Below are 10575 nucleotides of genomic sequence, written 5' to 3'. Positions count from 1 at the left end.
TAGGGGGTATCCGGACAGCCAGACTGTGCACTACGTCCGGACTATTGAAGCGTGAAGATACAAGACTCAAGACTTCGGCCCGCATCCGGATGGGACTCTCCTTTGCGTGGGAGGCAAGCTTGGTGATCCGGATATTATATTTCCTTCCTTGTAACCGACTCCATGTAAACCCTAGCTCTCTCCGGTGTCTATATAAACCGGAGAGGTTGGTCCTTAGAAGGCCGATCACAATTACATTCATACCATCATAGGCTAGCTCTTAGGGTTTAGCCTCTACGATCTCATGGTAGATCTACTCTTGTACAACCCATATCATCAATATTAATCAAGCAGGAAGTAGGGTTTTACCTCCATCGAGAGGGCCCGAAGCTGGGTAAACATCTGTGTCCCTTGCTTCTTGTTACCATCAGCCTTGACGCACAGATCGGGACCCCCTACCCGAGATCCGCCGGTTTTGACACCGACAGCTGGGGCTCCTGGCGATATTGCCGAGCTGGCGGTTGCACCCCCCGCTGTGGGGGGCCACCCGTCTCCGCGGCGTAGCCAACGCCTCAAGCAAGCCTACGACGGCGTGCGCTTGGGCTCTATGGAGCGCGCGGCTAAGCGCAAGGCGGCGGTGTTGGGATCGGGCTCGGGTGCTGGCCCCTCTCGCCGCTCCGGCTCCTCGTTGTCTTTGCCGCAAGAAGTCCAAGACGGTGGCGGTTGCTGGGCTCTTAGAGTTGCCTCTGCTATTGACTCCTTCTCCGCTGACCAGGGGCAAGTTGAAGAAGATTGCGAAGGTCTGCGATCTCAATGCTGCTGCCATCCTCGACCAAGCCAGCCTCCGTGCCTCCCCCGCGGCTTCGTCCGCTTTGGCAGGCTCTCCCACCGACAACAGCTCATCTGCTTCGTCTGCGTGTGTCCTCTCCAGGCTCTATGATTAGCTTGTTGCTACCTGTTGCCGCACGCCTTTGGATGTGCCTGCTTAAGTTGGTTCTTGCGCTTTGCGCCACCGGGACGACCCGGTTCTTTTCTCTTTGTCAGTCTGTCTGTTTTGTTGGGTTAGTAGTCAGTGGCTGCACGCGATGCGTGTCTGCCCGTGTATCAGGTTGTCGTTGCTCCTGTCGTCTATATCGTGTCCACCTTCAGGTGCATTAGTCAAGCTTTATGTCTTCTTTAGTTTGCTATGTTTCTCGCATATGTTTGCTCCATATTCTGGGTTGTATGCTCCTTGTTTCATCATGAAGATTTTAAACTGGAATGTACATTGTCTTGGTGATGATGATAAATGTTTGTTGGTTCGCGATACTATAACCTCTTGCTGCCCCAACATTGTCTGCTTGCAGGAAACTAAGCTGCAACATATCTCCCCGTTTAAGTTACGCTCGTTCTTACCTGGCTCCTTCCAAGATCATGTTGTCACCCCCTCTGTGTGTGCAGCCGGTGGAGTCCTTGTCGCCTGGGACACTGCATGTGTCCAGGGCCATGTCATCGACACGCACAGATACCATGTCACGCTAAAGATGAGCTCGACTTCAACTGCCAACTCTTTCATGATCATTGTTGTGTATGCACCTTGCTTGCATGATGACAGGCCCGCCTTCTTTGACGCAGTCAACAACGTTGCAGCAGACACTGACACTCCTTGGATTGTCTTGGGGGATTTCAACATGTATCTCTTTGCACATGAGAAATCTTGTGGCCGCATCAATTGGAACCACATGGACATGTTCAACACATGGATCAGAGATCAAGGGCTGGATGATATTCAGATTGACAACTGACTGTTTACTGTTAATGTATATATGACATATGACTGTATGTGTATCATATCCTGATTGTATAGCGTTTGTAGTGATTCTAGGATCATGTAGATTGATCTCACAGAGATTTACCTTGCTGTACAAGTTGTAATGCTAACCATATATATGGAAATGCCAAGAGGCAATACACGGCGAAACATATTCCATCTCTTCCAACTTGGTAACCAAAGCCCGATCCCGTCTTCTCGCCATGGCCGGCACCACCGCCGGCGCGCTCGTCACCACCACTGCCGTCCCGATCGTCTCTAGTCCAACCGCTTCCATGTCGTCACTCACCGGCCTCATCACCGTCCGGCTCACCCGCGTCAACTTTTTGCTTTGGAAGGCGCAGGTTATCCCAAACCTCACCGGCGCCGGCCTCTTCGGCTATCTCGACGGGTCTGTCCCCGCGCCACCGAAGACGATCGTCGTGGGCACCGGCGATGCTGCCCACTCGGCGCCCAACCCCGAGTACGAGCCTTGGCGGAGGACCGACCAGGCCGTGCTCGACGCGCTCTTGTCCTCCATGACGGAGGAGGTGCTCGCCCAGATGACGCGAGCAACTTCCGGTGACCGTCTGGTCCGCCCTCGGCGCCATGTTCGCCGCCCAGAACCAGGCCAGTGTGCACCAACTTCGCACGCAGCTGTGGTAGACGAAAAAGAATGACATGTCCGCGGCAGAGTTCTTCCACAAGATGACTGGCTATGCGGACGCGCTGGCCACCGTCGGCGAGGTAATGTTCGATGACGAGATCATTGGATACATCATCGGGCTCTGTCTTCACCGGCCAAGTGAGCCTCTCCGATTTCTATTCTTACCTTCTCAGTTTTGAAGCCCGTCAAGAACAACACACTACGAACAGCGGCCATTTTTCATCCGCCAACAACGCCATGCGCCATGGCAATGGCAATGGGTCACGTGATGCTAGCCGCAACAGCAACAACAGCCATAGGAGTAGGAATGGCAGCCACAATGGTGGCAATGGCGGCCGCTATGGCAACGGCGGCAACGAAAATCGTGGCAACAACAGTGGACGCCACAACGGCGACGGTGGCGGCCGAAATTGTCGCCCACCCTGGTGCCAGATATGCCACCTGGAGGGGCACTACGCCACCGACTGTCGTGATCGCTACAATCACGCCTACCAGTCGGACGAGCATCACAGTGGCAACATGGTGACATACGGTCACCGCGACAACAACTGGTACCTTGATACTGGTGCCACTGACCACCTCACTAGTGACCTCGATCATTTGACGATGCACGAGCGCTACAGTGGGAAGGATCAAGTTCAAGTCACAAACGGTGCAGGTTTGGAAATCTCTCACATTGGTCGTACTAATCTAGCTGGCTCACGTGATACCATCCATCTTAATAATGTTTTGCATGTTCCTGAAATTCACAAACACCTTCTTTCTGTTTACCATCTTGTTTTGGATAACCGAGTGTTTGTGGAACTTCACAAATATTTCTTTTTTGTGAAGGACAAAATCACGAGGAGGGTCCTTCTTCACGGTAGAAGTCGACATGGTCTCTACCCAATTCCGTATGGTCGGCCATCATCGTCATCTTCACATCGAGCGTTTTCCGGAGTTAGGTCTTCATCGAGTCAGTGGCATCATCGCTTGGGTCACCCTTCAAACAATGTAGTTGAGTCTGTCATTCGGTCAAATAAACTCCCTTGTTCGTCGAGTCATGATACTTTTGTTTGTGATGCTTGTCAACGCGCTAAAAGTCATCAATTACCTTACAATAATTCTTCCCGTGTTTCAACACAACCACTTGAGCTTATTCATACCGATGTGTGGGGGCCTGCCCTCGCCTCCTCTGGAGGTTTTAAATTTTATGTTAGGTTCGTTGATGAATTTAGCCGTTTTACCTGGATTTATCTTCTCAAACATAAATCTTATGTCGAACAAGTTTTCTACAATTTCCAAGCCCATGTCGAACGACTTCTTAACACGAAAATCCGTTCGGTCCAATCTGATTGGGGAGGCTAGTACCACCGCTTGCATAAATTTTTTCAACATGTTGGTATCTCTCATCGCATATCATGTCCACACACATCCCAGCAAAATGGCATCGCTGAGCGAAAGCACCGTCACCTGGTTGAAACCGGGCTTGCTCTCCTAGCTCACTCCAATCTTCCTTTGCGTTATTGGGACGAAGCTTTTCTCACCGCATGTTATTTGATCAATCTCATGACTAGCCGGACCCTTCAAAATATGCCACCACTCACACGCCTCCTTAACATCACTCCTGATTACTCTTTTCTTCGTGTCTTCGGTTGTGCATGTTGGCCTAGTCTTCGCAAATATAACTCCCGAAAACTTGAGTTCTGCTCAAAGATGTGTGTTTTTCTCGATATAGTCTGTTTCATAAAGGGTATAAGTGTCTTGACAAGTCCACCGGTCACATCTATATCTCCCGAGATGTTGTCTTCGATGAAAAAGTTTTTCCTTTTGCGACTAGTGCGTGTCCCGACTTGTCTCTCTTAAATCCTCCTGTGACTTTTCCTTTTGATGAGCTAGTAGTTCAGGATGCTAATGTGAGAAACTACAATCTGTGTTTTTTGTTTCCTGAATCTTATCCTGCAGGTGCAGCAGCGCAACCCTCCATGATCGGCGCGAACGACTTTCATACTACTACACCGCCATGCGCCCAGCCGACCCGCGCCATGCAGCAGAAGGATGGCCCAGCCTGCGCTCCACCACCATCGGCAGCTTGGTCCTCCTTCTACCCGAGTGCTCTCGACTTGGTTCATCTTTTCTCTTGCGTTCTTACTTCACCTCTTCCTCTTTCTCTTCCGTCTCGTTCCTAAGATCTCGGGACGAGATCTCTTGTTAGTGGAGGAGAGTTGTAACTCCCTGAATCCGATGTGCCATGTGTCTTCTAGTCATTTGTCGTTGTTGCCATGTCATTTGCTTGCGTGTTGCACTTTGCCATGTCATCATCTGCATGTTTTTCAAAACTTGCATCCATTCGGGTTCCCCCGGTTCTCTCCGTTTTCCATTCTAAGCCCAACCACACTCGCACGCGCCCATGGCACCTCCCAGTTCTTGTTTTGTGAGCCGCTGGAAAACGTTCTCGGAATGGGCCGAGATTTGCCGAGTGGCCTTGGTATATCACCGGTAGACTGTCCGTAAAATTTTGTTCCAATTGAAGGTCATTTGATGCCCCAACAGTTAACCGAGTTAACCGAAATCCTCCTTCTCTTTGCAGCCCAGCACCCTCCACAACAACCCGCTAGCCCATCTAAACCCCCTCCTTGCTCTCCCTCGTTGGATCACGATCGTGTGGGTGAAAACCGCACCTCTTTTGGACTCCCCTAGCTCCCTCTACCTATATAAACACCTCCCCCTCTGAAATTTGCGTCCAAACACTAGCCATCTTCATCCTCGTGCTGCCGGACACGTCCGCCCGCCGCCGGACATGTCCATCGCCGCCTCTGTAGCCAACCGCGTGCCGCCACCTGTCCTCCCCGCGCCTCCCACTGCCGCCGGCACGCGGAGCCCATCCCGGACCCACGCGGGCCCGGATCCCGCCGCCGCCCGGCCCGCTCCGCACCGCATGCCTCCCGCACCGCCCCATGGCCGCCATCCGCGCCGTCTCCGGCGACCTTGTCGGTGGCCACCGGAGGACACATCGCCTCTCCTCCTCGCCGGTGACCTCCGGCCTCGCCTCGCCTTGTCAGATCCCGTCCCGGGATCTCCTCTGCCGAGCCGTCCACCGCGCGCCCCCGCTCTGCGCCAGCCTCTCCTCGACCGCCGGCGCGGCTCCCCTCGACCCTGACGCCTAGTCGCCGGATCCGGCCTCCCCACCATCGGATCCGGAGGCCCCGCTGCCGATCCACCCGCTCCCGACCTCGATGGCCGTCCCGGCCATGCTCTGCTCCCCGCCGACGTTCGCCTCCGGCCGCCGCCGTCGCCCTGCCTCCCCGATCTGGTCGGGATCGGGAGGAGGACGAGATCCCCTCGCATGAGCCTCCTCAGGCCCAGCGCGTCGGCCTCCTTAGGCCTAGCCGCAGCTGGCCATGCCCGGCCCGACCTCCCCTGCGAAGTGGGCCCAGCCCAAGGTGAGCGAGTCCACCAAAAACCTCGCCCGTGCATAGTATTACTACGTTGCGCCCGTCCATTTTTTTCTTCAGAAAAACTGCCAAGTCCAGAAATTGCTACATAATGTGTGCATCTTTGCCATGCCATAACTTCATGCATCATGCTCCGTTTTGCATGCATAATATGTCAAAATGTTCAGCTCAGAGTGCTCTTCATGATGGTCTAGTTTGCATTAATGTTAGTGTTCATCTTGATGCCTTAATCTTCGCTGCAAAACTGCTATGTGATATGAACTGTTGTAATCTGCCGATTGTTAACATCATTTGTGCATCTTGTGAGTGCCACAACTTTGTCCCTATTGATGCTATGATAATGGTCTTCATATGCACATGTTCTGCTCTTCATGCTCTACATGTTGGTGTGCTTTTCATTCATATTAGGTTGCATCTTGACATATTAATCCCTGTTGCAGAAGTGCATGTTGCTGTTAATTGCTGAAAACTGTTGTAACTTGTTGATTTGTCATTTTTGTTGCATTTTGTGTGTGCATCCTTTGGGCATGATGTCTACATGTTTTAGGAGCATATTTATGCCGTATTTACATGGGTGAAATTCATGTATTTTTATATGCCATGTGGTGAGTGCATCAAGCTTGTGAAGTGGGCTACTTGCTGTTAACTTTCAGTCAATGCTGAATCAGCTATATCATGTTGCCATGTTTGCTAGATGCTACCAATTTATCCATGCATATTCTGGAGATTCTTAGTTGACATGTTTTGTTTTCTATGTTATGCTATATCTTGCCATGCCTTTAGATGCCTTATATATGTCATGTAGCATATGTTTTCATTGCCATAAAGATGCTTATATAATGGTCCAGATTCCTGTTAACTTGATGATGCTATGTTGTGAGCTTGATAGTAATTATTATATGCCTCTTCTGTAGATGCTCCAATTACATGATTTGAATTACGTATGAGTAATTTGTTCACATGCCATGTTTGCTAATTTTGGATGCTATATGCCTCTGTTTCATGCTTGCAAACATGCTATCATAATGTTGCTGTTTTACACTTGCTGAAACTGTTTCAACATTCAATCTTGTCTTATTGGTTATTACTAATCCATGAGCCATATGTATATCATAATAAGATGTTATTTGCGCTTTGTTATGTGTATTTTTATGCCATGCCCTTGGTTGCCCTGTTTACTTGCTGTAGCTTGTCACTTTCTTGCTCTCAAGTTGCCATCATATTAACTCTGCTCATGCATATGCTGCTGTGTTATAAAGTTGCATTTTGCATTGATCATATTGGTTTAATCTTGATGCCTATGAACCTTAACCCTAATGATATTTGAAGTTTGTTATCTGTACATGAAGTGCATGTCAAGTTTATGCTCATATGATTCCTGTAGCATGTTGTTTTGATGTTTGAAAAGTGCCTACTAGCTGTTTTGGGCAGATTGTTGTTATCACTTGTGTTGGGTGTATGTGTTGCACCCGTTGCTCCGTTTTGAGCATGCTCTATATGAAACTTGCCTAAAATTGCATGTAGTTTCATCATGTCATGTTGAATACTTGTTTTCAGAGTGTTTGCTTGATGTCTGGATGTATTTTGCATCGATGCCATGTTTAACTTGTTTTGCTCATATCTTCTAGGCCGTAGCTCCGAATTAAATGAACTTTATATGTAATTTGACTAGAATTTCGTGTAGATCATCTTGGTGCATCTTAACTTTATGTTTAACAACTTGAACATAAGATTTATTCAGATCTGGACCAATTTCAAAATTTGCATATGAGGACTTTCCGGATTTGTTATATGTTGTTTCCGGCCTCATTTAAACTTGCTTTGATGTGTTGTTCTTGTATGCATCATCTCTTGCCATGAGTAACATCATATAGCCTTGTCATGCATCATACTTGGTTGAGCATCATGTCATGTTTATGTGTTGTGTGTTTACCATGTTGTTTGCTTCTTTCCGGTTGTGCTTCTTCTTGATAGTTCTTGTTTCATTGCGATCGTGAGGATTCGTTCGTCTAAGCTTGGTCCGTCTTCGTCCGTTTGTCTTCTTCATCGACTCGTTCTTCTTCCTAGCGGGATTTCAGGCAAGATGACCATTGCCCTGGATCTCACTACTATCATTGCTATGCTAGTTGCTTCGTTCTATCGCTATGCTGCGCTACCTATCACTTGTTTATCAAGCCTCCCAAATTGCCATGTCAGTCTCTAACCTTTTCACCCTTCCTAGCAAACCGTTGTTTGGCTATGTTACCGCTGTTACTCAGCCCCTCTTATAGCGTTGCTAGTTGCGGGTGAAATTGAAGATTGCTCCATGGTGGACACGATTATGTTGGGATATCACAATATCTCTTATTTAATTAATGCATCTATATACTTGGTAAAGGGTGGAAGGCTTGGCCTCATCCCGGTGTTTTGTTCCACTCTTGCCGCCCTAGTTTCCATCATACCGGTGTCATGTTCCTTGATTTTGTGTTCCTTACGCGGCCGGGTGTATGGGAACCCCTTGATAATTCGCTTTGAATAAAACTCCTCCAGCAAGGCCCAACTTTGGTTTTACATTTGCCTAACAACCTATTACCTTTCCCTTGGGAGTAATTAACCCGAGGGTCATCTTTATTTGAAACCCCCCCGGGCCACTGCTTCTCTAAGTGTTGGTCCGAGCCGAGCAGCCTGCGGGGCCACCTCGGGGAAACTTGAGGGCTGGTTTTACTCTTAGCTTGACTCATCCAGTGTGGAGATATGTGTAGCTTCTATCGGGATTTGTCGACACATTCGAGCGGTCTTGCTGGTCTTGTTTTACCATTGTTGAAATGTCTTGTAACCGGGATTCCAAGACTGATTGGGTCTTCCCAAGAGAAGGAATATCCTTCGTTGGTCGTGAGAGCTTATAATGGGCTAAGTTGGGACACCCCTGCAGGGTATAAACTTTCGAAAGCCGTGCTCATGGTTATGTGGAAGATGGGAATTTGTTAATATCCGGTTGTAGAGAACTTGACACCAGATGAGATTTAAAATACCCAACCGTGTGTGTAACCGTGATGGTCTCTTTCCGAGTGGGTCGAGAAGTGAACACGGTTTGTGTTATGTATGAACGTAAGTAGTTTCAGGATCACTTCTTGATCACTTCTAGCTTCTCAACCATTGCGTTGCTTCTCTTCTTGCTCTTATTTGTGTATGTTAGCCAACATATATGCTTAGTCGCTGCTGCAACCTCACCACTTATCCTTTTCATACCCATTAAGCTTTGCTAGTCTTGATACCCATGGTAATGGGATTGCTGAGTCCTCGTGGCTCACAGATTACTACAACAATAGTTGCAGGTGCAGGTTATGCGATGATCATGACGTAAGAGTGATGCTTGCTTGCTTTGAGTTCTTCTTATGCTTCGTCGTTCAGGGGATAGGTTCCTGGTCGGCAGCCTGGGCTGGCAGGGTGGATGTCGTTGAGTTTTTGTTTGTGTTTCATCCGTAGTCGGATGTTGCACTTATGTATGGTGATGTTGTATTCGTGTGGCATTGTATGCCTCTTGTATGTATCCCCAACTATTATGTAATGGTACGATGTAATGATATCCACCTTGCAAAAGCGTCTCCAATATGTGCTTCTATCCTTGGTGGGACCTTCGAGTTCCTTTAGGATAGGGTCGCATATTGGGCGTGACAAGTTGGTATCAAAGCCTCGACCGACCATAGGAGCCCCCTTGATTGATTGTAGTTGGCCGTTGTCGAGTCTAGAAGAAAACTGTTTTCTGAGTCTAGTTATATCGGAGAGTAGGAATTCTTTTTACTACTCAGCCCCTTCGTCGCTCTGGTGAGGAATCTTGACGTAGGTGTTTTGAATTACTCCTCTTCCCCTTGAAACTTTCTTCAGGATCATGCGGTTAGTTTTTCGTTCGTTGGTTCTCAGCTCTTTTGATCCGGTGCATTTTCTCGTCAGGTTGATTCGACCCTCTTTGTTTTCGCAAGTTCAATCCTTAGTTGTTTTCTTTTTCCCACCCACCCACCCTTTTTCTTCTCAGAGCCGGAGTCCGTAATCGAGTATCCATCCTACTCGTGCGAAGTCTCTACATTCTTTTCTCAATTATTTCAACTCTTCAAGTTATTCGTCGGTTCTACCTTCCAAGTCGCCTTTGTTTTTCCCGCCCTCCCACCCTCTTCTTCCCGGAGCTTGAGTCTCTTTCGAGCATCAATTTCATCTGTGCGGAACCTCTTCAGTCTTTTGTAAATTATTTCAACCGGTGAATTCTCGTCTCATTTGACATTCTTCATCTCTTTTCTTTCTGGTGGATTCAATTCAAGTTTTTTGGTGTTGATCATATTCTCCTTGGATCAAGTGTTTCCCCTGCTCGTTCGCCTCTCGCCAGTTTATCCTTCCGGAGTGCTCAAGAAATCTCAGGAGATTCGTCTGTGTTTGAATTAATTCGAGGTTGTCACCTCATTCAAATATTTCAATTGTTCCAGTGCATCATCTATCTCTTCAACAATCCTTTTCAACGGTGTTTTCTTTTAGTGGGCCCTAACCCACAGGTCTTTTCCCAGGATCTTACCTGACTCTTCTAATTATTCCGGAGCCATTCCTAATTCTTTTTGGAGTTTGACGTAAGAATGAATTTCATTAGTTAGATGCCTTTTCAAGATCGATTTCAAATCATTTCATTGTTGGCTCAACCTCTTTGCTTTTCATTCTACCAGAGTATCTCAGTAACTTTGGTG

This window comes from Triticum dicoccoides, chromosome 3B (genome assembly GCF_002162155.2).
Source record: "Triticum dicoccoides isolate Atlit2015 ecotype Zavitan chromosome 3B, WEW_v2.0, whole genome shotgun sequence".
NCBI lineage: Eukaryota > Viridiplantae > Streptophyta > Magnoliopsida > Poales > Poaceae > Triticum > Triticum dicoccoides.
The sequence above is the reverse complement of the archived record's forward strand: the minus strand, read 5'-3'. Positions refer to the sequence as shown.